Source organism: Thamnophis elegans, chromosome 13 (genome assembly GCF_009769535.1).
Source record: "Thamnophis elegans isolate rThaEle1 chromosome 13, rThaEle1.pri, whole genome shotgun sequence".
NCBI classification, from domain to species: domain Eukaryota; kingdom Metazoa; phylum Chordata; class Lepidosauria; order Squamata; family Colubridae; genus Thamnophis; species Thamnophis elegans.
In genome coordinates this window covers 39,332,590-39,346,340 of record NC_045553.1, presented here as the reverse complement: position 1 = coordinate 39,346,340, position 13,751 = coordinate 39,332,590, and positions in this window count along the sequence as shown.

The following is a 13,751-nucleotide window of genomic DNA, read 5'->3' as shown; positions in this document are numbered from 1 at the left end:
GGCTGCAATTTCTAATCTGCTTAAATCCTGCTGAATCCAGCCAATGTCACTTAGGCGAGTTGATCCTCTGTCCCCCCCCCCCACTTTTTGGTTATTAGCAAATTAAGATAGCAGTCCTGCTTCTGATTTCATCTTCTAAGTCATTTAAGCGCTGTATTGGGAATAGCAGTAACCCTGATTGGACCAGGATATAATTTAGCCATTAGCGTTAATCTCTTGCAGTCCATAATGGTCTATCAACGGCACATGTTCTTAAATTCTCCATTGTACCTTATTTCTAAGGCAGTCAAAAAATATGTTTCTTTATCAGATAGTCTTGTTGAAATCTAATTAGACAGAAGCCCAGAAGAACACTGGTGTAATATCTTTCCCTCCATCAACTTCATTTAAAACATTTTGGGACAGAAGAAGCTTTCTCAAATTGCTTTGTTTCTTTCTCTCCCCACCCACCCCCACCCCAAATGGAAAACTGACACAATAATTAAAATTTGGTACTGACAGAGGTAGTATTCAGCCGATTCACACCAGTTTGCCTGAACTGATAGTGGAAATCGCAGGTGGGCCCGGCCACCCACCCCAGGTCTATGTTGTCCCATTTAGACACATTTTCAAGCTGCGTGCATGCATGCAAGCTGCGGGCGTGATCACAGCGCATGCGTGGAAGGCGGAGCACTCACATCTGCAAACTGGTAATGAAAGTAAGTGAATACCGCCCCTGGATACTGAGTTGTCTTAGTGTCGAATTCAGAGCCTCTTTTTAACACAAAAATCAATCTAAATCCAGTCAGGAGGCAAATATAAGAAGCAAGGTTCATGCATTGACCTGGTAAGTATTGGTTTGTCACTTTTATTTTTATTTAGATGGTGACATTATTTAGACCAATGTCTATGGAGATTCTCAGTCATCCAGATCATGGTGGTCCCAAAGGTGCTTTTTCAAGAGGTTTCCTGGTTTTTCTTTAAAGACGTTTCTCTTCTCATCCAAAAAGCTTCTTCAGCTCTGACTGGATGGTGGGGTTTCCATTTTTTAAGGGAGTCTTTTAGAGAGTTGTTGAAGCCGCCTGAGCTGAAGAAGCTTCTTGGTTGAGAAGTGAAATGTCTTCAAAGAAAAAACAGAAAGTCCAGTTGCCTCTTTAAAAAGCACCTTTGGGGCATTAGTATTTAGGGTTTTACAAATGAGCAATGGTGGGTTTCAAAAATTGTTCGAACCTCATCTGTGGGTGTGGCCTCCTTTGTGGGAGTGGCTTGATGCTCATGTGACCGGATGGGAGTGGCTTGGCGCCCATGTGACCGGATATGAAGATGCCGACGACACTTGTCAGAACCACCTTAAATTACCTCACACACAGCACCATCATGCATAAGAATATGATGTAAACTTGTTTTTTTTTAAGGCATCTTTGGTTTGTGTTAAAACAACTTCAACACACGCAATGTTCTCATTGTACCACAAACACAGTAGTCACCCTTACCTTTCACAGAGGCACTGAGTTTTATAAATATGAGCATGATAGTGTAGAATAATCATATCCAAGGACCAGTGGTGGGTTTCAAAAAAATTTGGAACCTCTTCTGTTGGTGTGGCCTGATTTCCGGGTCCACTGGTGGAACCTCTTCTAACCAGTTTGGTACATTTGATGAACTGATTCTACCAAATAGTTGCGAACTGGTAGGAACCCACCTCTGCCCAGAGGCTCCAGAATGCTGGAAATGGGCCCATCTCAGCCTCCAAAGAGCCTCCGGAGCTCAGGAAGGGCAAAATTTTTCCCCCTGCTGTGGTGCAGGAAGCCAACTAGGCCATGCCCACCATGGCCACACCCACCCAGAAACCAGGCAGAGAACCTGTTGCTAAAACTTTTGAAGCCCACCCCTGATACTCATCTTTTACTTCCCTGCTTGCTAGTGAAGGTATAAAGTGAAAGATTTCAGTATGATTCATTCTACAAAAAAGGAAAAGTAAAAAAGAGGAAAGGACAATTTAAGAAATTGTCCTTTAAATTTAAGAAATGTGTACAAACAGCTGTATTTTCATGTGTACTTTTCTTATGTTATTTATGAATTGCAAAACCCCATAATTTTGAATTTGCCTGAGGAAACATTATTGGGGGAAGAGCAAAACAGATTTTCCCGTTCTTACCTGTCAGTTACCAACCATGGCGAGGGAGACATTTTCAATTGCCACTGAAGCTATTACCTTGTTGAGACTGTAGAAAGAATCTGACACAATTGTGAAATTGTAAAATTCATCTGGCAGAAATGCTTGAATGCAGAAGTGGTACTACATTTCATTACTTTAGCTCCAGCAAAAATGTTTGTAAGGAAGATACACTAAGCAAATTGGTAGTAATCATTTAGTTACATACATAATGTTGCAGTCTGTGTATTCCTCCTGCCAGTTATGTTCTAAAATTAAAATGATTCCATTCACGTAAGCTGACAATTTATATGCTTCTATTTGATTTCCTTTGAAAGAACATTTTGAAAGGAACCTAACATCAGAAGAGGGGGAAAAGCCATCAGATTTTAGAAATTATGCTTTTGTCTATGACAGGGAGATAAACATTCCTAATTGGGATTTCAAGGCTCTCAAAATGAATGAATAATTTTTATGGATCAGGTGTTCAGCAACTTAGTAGTTCAATTAAAACATCAATACTATTTTTCCACATGCAGTAACAACATGAGTACAATGTTCATTAATACATTGTTACATACGAGCCGCGGTGGCACAGTGGTTAGAGTGCAGTACTGCAGGCTATTTCTGCTGACTGCGGGCAGCCTGCAAATCTCATCAGGCTCAAGGTTGACTCAGCTTTCCATCCTTCCGAGGTGGGTAAAACAAAGACCCAGATTGTTGAGGGCAAATATGCTGACTCTGTAAACCTCTTAGAGAGGGCTGTAAAGCACTATGAAGTGGTATATTAGTGCTATTGCTATTTACCAACAGTTGTGCCAAGGACCAAACACATATAACTGGATATTAGAGTATACCATATTCCAGATCTTGAAACTACTGGTATTATTCCAGGTGTGGGTTTCAACTGGTAAGGACCGGTACAGCTGTACTGAATGGTGAAATTTAGCGTTCCTTCCCCGTACCCATTGGTCAGGAGGCCCTGTACAGGAACGCTCCCTCCCCTTGTTCACTTTTTCACTTGCCCGCCCATCATCACCAGTCTGCCGAAAAGTTGTCAGAAGAACTAGAAGAAGAAATAACTGGTGAGTGGTTGGTGGGGGGGATGTTGGGGAAGAGGGAAGAGGCAGAGGGGCTGGAAATGTGTGTGTGTGTGTGCACAGGCTGCGAGTTTCAAAATCGTCTGAGTGAATCCAGGAAGAGGGGGATGGAAGAGGGGCTGGAAGTGTGTGCATGTGCACAGGCTATGGGTTTTCAAAATGTCTGAGTGAATCCAGGAAGAGGGAAGAAGCAGAGGGACTGGAAGAATGTGTGCTGTGCACAGGCTGTGAGTTTTTAAAACTTCGAGTGAATCCAATAAGAGGGAAGAGGCAGAGGGGCTGGAAGTGTGTGTGTAAGGTGGTCAGTAATGTTGAAGACCGGCAAGGACAGCCATATTTCCTCTGTAAATAACTGTTTTATTGTTTTGTGTACTTATTTTATTCTTATTTAAGTAGTGAGTGCACAAAATAATAAATTTCCTTTTTTATATCTTCTTTTTGTAGGTTATTCTTTGGGGCAAAGAATTCAGTGACATCGACTTGGCCACTCCCACCCAGTCACATGACTGCCAAGCTACTCTCACCTGGTCACATAACTGCCAAGCCACTGCCAAGCCACTCCCACTCCACATGACTGCCAAGCTATTCCCACCTGGTCACATGATCACAGAGATACTCCCACCTGGTCATATGTGCCACTCCCACCTGGTCATATGTGCCACTTTTGTGCCACTCCCACAAAACAGGCCACACCTACAGAATAGGTTCTAAAAAAAATTGAAACCCACCACTGTACTATTCCTACTGTTCTCAAAATCACCCACAGTAATTTGATATTTACACAGTCAGTAAAGAACTGAGCAATCCAAAGCCTTTAGTATTGTCAGGCCCCAAAGACCAGGAGCATATAGTGAAGGCCCAATTAAACTGATTTATGACTAATCATGCCTATGTGTAAGAACCTTCTTAACTAACCAACGTGTTCAGCAGTTCTACTTCTTCTACACCATTTTATGTTTCTTATTTTATCATGCAAAGAGGAATCTGAACCGTACATCTTTATGTGCAAACGGAATATATAAAAGTGTATGGAAAGACAGGGGGGTCTTCCTGCCAACAGCATGCTCTGATCTCATCCGTGATGCCACACAGCCCAATGGAATATGAACAATCTGCTCACTTCTCTCAAGGTGTCCAGTAGCGTCGTTACTGAATGCCACCATTCTGTAATCACCTTCGTATCCCTACTGCTATGGGCCACGAGCTCTATCTGTAAGTTGGCTTTCAAAGTAGGAGAATTAAAAGGGAACACTTTGTAATGATGGTGGTTTTATGTTTTACCATTTCAGCCTACTGGTCCCAGAAGCTATCTTCTGGTACCTAACCCATTTGGCTGATAATAGCCAAAGGAAACTGGAGCCAAATAATTGCTTATAAATTCACCCAGCCAGGTGTTCTCATTGGGGCTAGAATGGATACATGGATGCAATACATTACCACTATCCCAAAATCTCTAGCTTTTATATAAGCAAAGTGTTTAGTGGCTCTGAGGAGTGATTTGCTTGCCTAATGACTAAGGTCTTGGTAAGTGATTATCAGCGGTAAATGAAAGTCAATGTTCTTCCTACTTTCCATCTTCAAATCATCTCCCCTCCCAGTTCCCATAAGCCCAGGTTGTCTTTAAACATAGATTTCTTTTCCCCTCGACCAACAGACCTAATGATTCTAGTTCGGATAACACCGCGAGGCATTAATGCAGAGGTAATGCACAAGACTGAGAAAGGTAAGTGGAGCCATAATCACCTCATTTGCATTCTCTGTTCCTCTGAAATGGAATTACTAATGACTTTATTTGGAGTGGGACCGAATCAGCGAAAATAAAGCTTGCAGATGCTCATCAGCAAGCAGGAGCCAAGGTGGCAGCCGACGAAGCCATGTAGCGCCAACCCTGCCGTTGAACAAAAGCACAATAGGCTTTGAATAAAAATAATTAATCAGATGGCTTTTGATCAACTGTTTCTAAATCTTAACTAAAATTCACCAAGGATCATTCTGGAGTGTTGTGAAAGCAAGAAGGGTGGGGGGAGCTTAACTATAATTTTCATGATGATTATGATAGTTATAAGAATCATCCCAATGATAATGGCGAAGGACAAAATGTTCATTGTAACTTTACAACAGGTAAACTAGGGAGACATACCTAGACAAGTCAAATCTATTTAATTGTAAGGCTACATTAACAGAATCTTGCAATCTGAAACTACAAACTTCCTGCCTTTCACTTTTCAGTGCTTGATCCATTAGGGTAGGTCCCTCTGTAATTTCCTTCTCTGACCATTCAGCCCTGGGGTGTTCCCCTCCCTCTTGTCTGCTTCCCATCCTCCAAGGTCATCCCATCCTCCAGCCCCATTTTAAGTGGTTTGTTTGTTTGTTTGTTTATTTCATTTGTATGCCGCCCTTTTCCCCAAGGGGACTCAGGGTGGCTCACAACTCAAACAAGGGAAGGGGGATACAGACAATTTGACAACAACACAAAACAATACATAATTTAAAAGCGCAACAATCATACCATTCGAGATAGGGGCAACAATTATTTAGCCCCAGGCCTGTCGGAACAGCCAGGTTTTAAGGGCTATGCAGAAGGCCTGGGGGGGGGGGTCCATGGGGAGTTCGTTCCAGAGGGTCGGAGCAGCCACAGAGAAGGCTCTCCTCCGGGTAGTCGCCAGTCGACACTGGCCGGCGGATGGAATTCGGAGGAGGCCTGTATGTATGTTGTGTAATTTTAAATAATTATATTTCTATTTTTTTTATTTTTTATATTCCCTTGTTGTCTGTAAGCCGCCCAGAGTCCCCTGGGAGTGGGCGGCATACAAATGCTAATAAACTTCCAAACTTCCAAACTTCCAAGGTAATCCACACATTCCATTGCAGGAGCTATAATTTAAAGTGTCTGGGGCTGATGGTTAGAATTGCACTTCAATTGGTTGACACTGGGAACATGCCAGGGGTGTGTTGCTGTCACATTACTGCCAATTTGGTGCGCAGAAAAAATTTGTGGGTGCATGCCAATGGTGGGTTCCAGGCCCGGCAGTATGTGCATGTGTCTTAGCGCCTCTGCACGGCTCAGTGATGCTCCAGCTGCTCAGTGGAGCATTGCACAGGCGCTGTACATGCCAAAGACTTGAAAGACCGGTAAGGAACTTGGGCGGGAGGGTCGGCCCTTCAGAGCACTGTACTGGAATGGTATCTGGTGCTCTGGGCAGGCTCCAGTATGCCTGTACCGGGGTGTACCGCCTGCAACCCACCTCTGGTGCACGGTCGCTTCGCTCATGGGCACGCCAAACATTTCCACATAAATAGGTCTGCGCATGCGCAAAACATTTTAAAAAATGAAAAAAAAAACAATTAAATTTGTGCAATGAAAATTGCTCTGCAGATGCGCAGAACCAAAAATCAAGATGGCGGCACCATAGGAGAACTGGTTCGGGGGCGTAGCAGGCCTGGGTCGCTGCCGATTCCAGTAACGCAGGCTGCCAAACCACGACCAGTTCGGCTGAACCGGTCTAAACCGGTAGGAACCCACCACTGGGACATGCCTATTAGTTATTCAATTATGTGAAAATAAGCATCCTTTGGGTTGAGGGACTTTCCAACTGGGAAGAAAGGGAGGGAAGAAGGAAGGAGGAGGAGGAGGAGAAGGAGAGATGGGATTTTTACATTGAAAAAGCATCTCAGAATGGGGCTATTTCAGAGGTGGTATTCAGCCGGTTCGGACTAGTTCAGGCAAACCGGTAGCAGAAATTTTGAGTAGTTCAGAGAACCTGCAAATGTTACCTGTGGTTGGCCCCGCCCTCCCCCTCCCCATCATTCCCTGTCCCATATTCCCTTATTTTTTAGCTCAGCTGATTCTCACGGCAGAACGGATTGCCATGCCTCAGCTGAGCTAAAAAAAACAGCTCGGCTCACCAGCGCTGACACTGAGGGTGGTCTTTGAGTATTGTGTGTGAAGCATGAGCGCACATGCAAAGCATTCTCTCATAGAACCGGTAGGAAAAGATTTGGAATCCCACCACAGGGCTATTTGGTTGGGTCAAGTTGGAAGAGAAAAATGGGGATTATTAGAATATTCTTAAGCATTCTTAAGAAGAGAATGCTGCTTTGTATTTTCTGACCCTGACCTGACAAATGCGCACACGACAAAAGCGTGCTGACAAAACCGCGGCGAGAAAACTGCGACGTCATAAACGCGCCCACAAAAACGTGCAGACAAAACCGCGCCCACAAAAGGGCAATTTAATTTAAGTTAAGGGTTACATTTAGGGTTAGGTTCAGGCAGGGGTGGGTTTCAAAAATTGTTCGAACCTACTCTGTGGGCGTGGCCTCCTTTGTGGGAGTGGCTTGCTGCCCATGTGACCGGATGGGAGTGGCTTGCCACCCATGTGACCTGGTGGGAGTGGCCAAGACGATGTTACTAGATATTACTAATTACTAGATATTATTAATATTACTAGATCATTATTAATGCATAGATAACTGCGGGACATTACACACCCACCCACACCCACAAACTATGACAGTGCTAGGAAAACACCCAAAAAATAAAAATCCCCCCCCCCCCCAAAAAAAAGACTGCCAATGAAACCAGTTTTTTTTTCCTAAGCCTAAGAACAGGGAAGACAAAGTCACTGGAATAAAAACCATCAAGGCAACGTGGAAAATTATAAAGGACAGGCACTCACAGAACCATCAACCATCTCAGAATTACCTAAACAAGGAGTGTCAGCCTCTGCTTCACTGTTGCTTCGGCTGCCATGAAACGGGGAGGGAGGGCATGGAAGAGTTCTGGAATTCAAGCTTCTGCAGAGGGGTTTTTAAAAAGAAAACAGTCTTTTTGGGAGGGGGAATGGGCTGTGCTCCTGGTTTTGGGGATTCCCACCCCCACCAAAGACCAGTTGCAAATCTCTCCAAATCCTTTTCAGGATTTTCTTTTTAAAAAATGCCTCTCTGCAGACGATCTTGAAAACCCCCGGTCTCTGCTTGCCTATAGTCTTGGAAGCTTCCACTGAGAAGTTTCTGCAGAGGGGTTTTTAAAAAGAAAACAGTCTTTTTGGGAGGGGGAATGGGCTGTGCTCCTGGTTTTGGGGATCCCCCCACCACCAAAGACCAGTTGCAAATCTCTCCAAATCCTTTTCAGGATTTTCTTTTTAAAAAATGCCTCTCTGCAGACGATCTTGAAAACCCCCGGTCTCTGCTTGCCTATAGTCTTGGAAGCTTCCACTGAGAAGCTTCTGCAGAGGGGTTTTTAAAAAGAAAACAGTCTTTTTGGGAGGGGGAATGGGCTGTGCTCCTGGTTTTGGGGATTCCCACCCCCACCAAAGACCAGTTGCAAATCTCTCCAAATCCTTTTCAGGATTTTCTTTTTAAAAAATGCCTCTCTGCAGACGATCTTGAAAACCCCCATCCCATCTCTGCTTGGAAGCTTCCGCAACTTCACAGTAAAAGCAAGTAAGAATTTCTCTCTCGCTCGTGAGATTTTCTTTACTGTGCAAAGGCTTGGTTTAAAACTGCAGGCTCCCGGGGAGGGGGGCAGGGGAAAATGCTGCCCATATGCCCCCTTCCAAAGCAACCTTGCAGGTTTTCAAGATCATCCGGAGAGGCATTTTTTAAAAAGAAAAACCCTGCAGGCACCCAGCGACAGGGGCTAGGAGCTAGGAACCCGGAAGTTAATTACTTCCGGGTTCACTGACGAACCGGATCGCAAGAACCGGTGCGAACCGGCAGGAACCCACCCCTGGGTTCAGGGTTAGGTTCAGGGTTAGGTTCAGGGTTAGGTTCAGGGTTAGGTTTAGGGTTAGGTTCAGGGTTAGGTTCAGGGTTAGGTTCAGGGTTAGGTTCAGGGTTAGGTTCAGGGTTAGGTTTAGGGTTAGGTTTAGGGTTAGGTTCAGGGTTAGGTTCAGGGTTAGGTTCAGGGTTAGGTTCAGGGTTAGGTTCAGGGTTAGGTTCAGGGTTAGGTTCAGGGTTAGGTTTAGGGTTAGGTTTAGGGTTAGGTTTAGGGTTAGGTTTAGGGTTAGGTTTAGGGTTAGGGTTAGGTTCAGGGTTAGGTTCAGGGTCAGGTTCAGGGTCAGGTTCAGGGTCAGGTTTAGGGTCAGGTTTAGGGTCAAGTTTAGGGTCAGGTTTAGGGTCAGGTTTAGGGTCAGGTTCAGGGTTAGGTTCAGGGTTAGGTTTAGGGTTAGGTTTAGGGTTAGGTTTAGGGTTAGGTTCAGGGTTAGGTTCAGGGTTAGGTTTAGGGTTAGGTTTAGGGTTAGGTTTAGGGTTAGGTTTAGGGTTAGGTTTAGGGTTAGGTTCAGGGTTAGGTTCAGGGTTAGGTTCAGGGTTAGGTTTAGGGTTAGGTTTAGGGTTAGGTTTAGGGTTAGGTTTAGGGTTAGGTTTAGGGTTAGGTTCAGGGTTAGGTTCAGGGTTAGGTTTAGGGTGAGGTTTAGGGTTAGGTTTAGGGTTAGGTTCAGGGTTAGGTTCAGGGTTAGGTTTAGGGTTACGTTTAGGGTTAGGTTCAGGGTTAGGTTTAGGGTTAGGTTTAGGGTTAGGGTTAGGGTTAGGGTTAGGGTTAGGTTTAGGGTTAGGTTTAGGGTTAGGTTCAGGGTTAGGTTTAGGGTTAGGTTTAGGGTTAGGTTTAGGGTTAGGTTTAGGGTTAGGTTCAGGGTTAGGTTTAGGGTTAGGTTTAGGGTTAGGTTTAGGGTTAGGTTTAGGGTTAGGTTTAGGGTTAGGTTCAGGGTTAGGTTCAGGGTTAGGTTCAGGGTTAGGTTTAGGGTTAGGTTTAGGGTTAGGGTTAGGGTTAGGGTTAGGGTTAGGGTTATTAGGTTATTACTTGTTTGTTGTAGGCGCGCTTTTGTCAGTGCGCTGTTGTCGGCGCGCTTCTGTGCTCATTCGTCAGCGCGATTTCGACCTCGCGGTTTTCTCACCGCGGTTTCGTCGGTGCGCTTTTGTCGAGCGCGCATTTGTCGGTGAACCTTTTCTGACAATTGTTCTCAAAGTTATGTGGCACCATATTATTTGTCCTTGTCTTCCATCTCTCTTTTTCTCAAGTCCACGACAGTAAAGATATGGCAGCATTTTTCTTGCACCTGCTTTTTCCCACTTGCCTCTGGGAATTAAGTAGCATGTTGAGAACTCTTGTATGTAGCTAGTTGGGCTTTCGAAAGGAAAGGATGATCTTCCTGAGTGGAGAGCTACATACAAGGAGAATTGGGAGACAGATATTGCCAGTTTTTTTTATGGTTGCTTGGTTCTTCCCATTTACCTTTGACTGCTACAGATCCAGGGTCATCATGAGTGATAATTCCCCTAGGTCACAGGATCAAGTGAAGCAATTTTGAATAAATTGCGCTCACTTCAGACTTTTGCATTAACCTTTGAATGTTTAGAGCGCCAAATTCCTAAAACCGATGGCAATGCGCACTCAAGAGGATTTGCATTTATCTATATCTACCGTCTCCGACAAGCTGGAGGGCATGGAGGATGAGAATGAAAGGGGCGCCTTCTCATCCCCCTTCACATTATTCTTGATCATGTTCAGGCTCTCAGGTTTAATGATGAAAAACAATAATGGAGGAACACTAGAAAACAGTGTCCTTTGTTCAATCAAGGTGAGAGCCCACTTAAAATTGGGGGGAAATCAAAGTCGTTTTTCTAAAAAAAAAATAAGTTTTAAAGAGCTGGATTATGAAAATACTTCCATGCATTGAAATAATTGAGGGATCAGATTCTTGCCCTCTTTTATTTTAAAAACATATCAATTCACTTTCCATTGAGTGGCAACTGATTTAAGTCCCAGCGACTGCAGGGCTGTAGCACTTTAAGCAAAACAAAATTTATTCTCAAAGAAAAGGAAGTGAAAATACAAAACAGTTTTAGTTATCTTCATCCTATTTCCAAGGATTCCGCTGAATGCAATTAATTTTCATTTTAATACATGCTAATTAGTGCACATTTAAAGTGACAAAGTTCTATTCTTTTTGCTGCATCTCTCACCTGCTTTTTGTTACTTGGGGCAGTGAGGAGCTTCTGAGCTTTTGGCAACTTTCCATCTCCAAAGGGGAAGGAAGCACCCATCAAGGGCAGTTATGGCTGCTCTCGACTAAAATGCACTTTTCCTTTAAACCTGCCCTCAGCTGAAGAATTTCAACAAATGGAGCGAGCACTACAATGAAACTCTTTTGTGAATTGCACATGTTTTGATGAAGTCTACTTGAGACCACTCAGAAAGAGGGATAAAATGCTTCTCTTTGTTGCCACAGATTTTGGCGTCATCCGGTGAATCTTTCGTTGGCTGCCTGCAGGTGTGCAGTTGGAGAGGTGCTGCTAAGTTGCCATATTGTTTTCATCCTTTTTGGTCCTCGGCCGCAGCTGATTTCCACTCTCCATATTGGAGGGTGAGCATTTTGGTAAACTTCCGACACCGAACTTCTCCTGACTGGTAGCTGAAATGCACCAAACGTCTCCTGACTCATAGCTGAAATGCATGCTTTTCATTCAGAGGATTTTCTTTATAGTACTTGATACAAGGTTGTGTGAGAAAGATGAGGTTCTCATGTTCTCTCCAATTTCCAACATGTGGTGTAGTTTCTGGATACGATGAACCTGTTCCTGAAGATTGTATTTTTCAGATTATAAAATGCACCGGAGCATAAGATGCACCATGATTTTGAAGAGGTAATTTTTTTTTTTAAAAAAAAAAGGTTTTGCACTCTGCAGGCCTCCCAAACCTTCTGCACACCTCATTTTTTGTAAAAAAAAAAGGAGGGGGGAATGCAGAACTTGGGGGGGGGGCTTTCAGAATGCTCCTGGTGCTTGAGGAGGGGCAAAAAGAAACAAACAATGGCCCATTTTTGTGGAAAATGGCCCATGTTTTGCAAAATGAAAAGGGTGTGTAGAGCTTTGGGAGGCTGGTAGAGTGCTCCTGGAGGTGGGGGGTGGGGGCAAAATGAGCAAAAATGGCCTGTTTTTTTGCTCATTTTTGCCCTCCCCTGCCCCCAGGAGCACTTTACAAGCCTCCCAAACCCTCTGCATCATGGGTGGGTTTCAAGCGGTTTGCGGCGGTCCCCGTGAACCGGTTGGTCAGCAAACCCAGAAGTAAGTAACTTCCAGGAATGCCGAAGGATCCACCCACCCGCCCGCGTTTCTTACCCGGTTTTGACGAGTTCTGCTCTTCCACGCATGCGCAGAATGCATACACCGCCTGCACGATCCTCCAGGAGCAGCTGGAGCATCGCACAGGCGCTAGTACGCATGCGTGCACTGTGCACATGCACGAGGACACTGCCGGCCCCGTTCCAACCGAACCGATTGGAACGGGGCGAGAAACCCACCCCTGCTCTGCATGTCCATTTTTGCAAAGGTGGTGGGGTTTCGGTAGGCCAAAAATGCTGTATTCAGTGCATAGGACATATCCAGATTTTCATCTTCTTTTTTTGGGGGGGGGAGGTGCATCTTATACTTGAAAAAATACGGTAATCCAAATGAGTCCGTATTGCAAATTCTTTGTCCACAAACTTTAGCTTTTTAATAGCTTTTATGATTTCCCTTTGCTTTCCCAGGTGGCTTTCCACCTCTTCATTTGTGATGTTGTCAGCCCAGCTTATATGTAACAGCAGTCTGTAAATCCACATTTCAAATGCTTCTGGTTTCTTCAAGTGGTTTTCTGTCAGAGACCAACTCTCCCCTCTGTAGAGCAGGATAGAAAATGGTAAAGTGTAAAATCTCTGAAAACTGAATGTGAAACTATCCCCACCTCGAGCATTCTAGGCAAAGGAGAAAACTGCCAAGCCACCAAGCAGAAAGTTACCTTTAAAAACCATGGATGATACATGTTTCTGAACTTTACGTTTGTTTAGTATGTTTCATTTTTGAAAGTTAAGAAAAATATACAAGTTTGTGCATGGATTTTCTTAATCTACACATTTCCCCAAGCTCTTTTGCTGAATATATGCATTTTTGTCAGCACTTTCTCCTAATAATAACATTTTCTATATTTTTAATGCATTGCAGAATTCAATACAATATGAGTCTCAGACAGAAAAAAAACAACAACAGAAGATGAAAAAGCATCCTGTTTCGGATGATTAAACAAAGCCATGCTGAGAAGGAAGCCAATCTAGAAGTTTAATCAAAGTGCAGATGCCTTATAAGAACTGGGATTCAGGCAAGAGTTAGTCTGAAGCAAGAATTTGGAAAGACGGCTCTCAGAGAGAGTGCTAATCACCAGATGACTACTTGAGGAAAAAACAGTGTAATTGTCTTTTGAAGAAACACCCCCCACCCCCCACCTCCCACCCCCCCCCAAAAACTTTGAGAATTTGGAAAGAGTTGAACTAAAGAAAATTCAGACTAGAAATCACCATAGGTGCAATGTGAGCATTAAAATCAGCCTTCTCCTACTTGTGGGATCTCCAAATGATGTACATCTAGGTTTCCCCCAATTCCTAACTAATATACCTTCTAGATCGATGATGGTGAACTTATGGCATTCGTGCCGGAAGTGGCATTCAGAGCCATCTCTCCGGGCATGCCAGCCATTGCTCTTC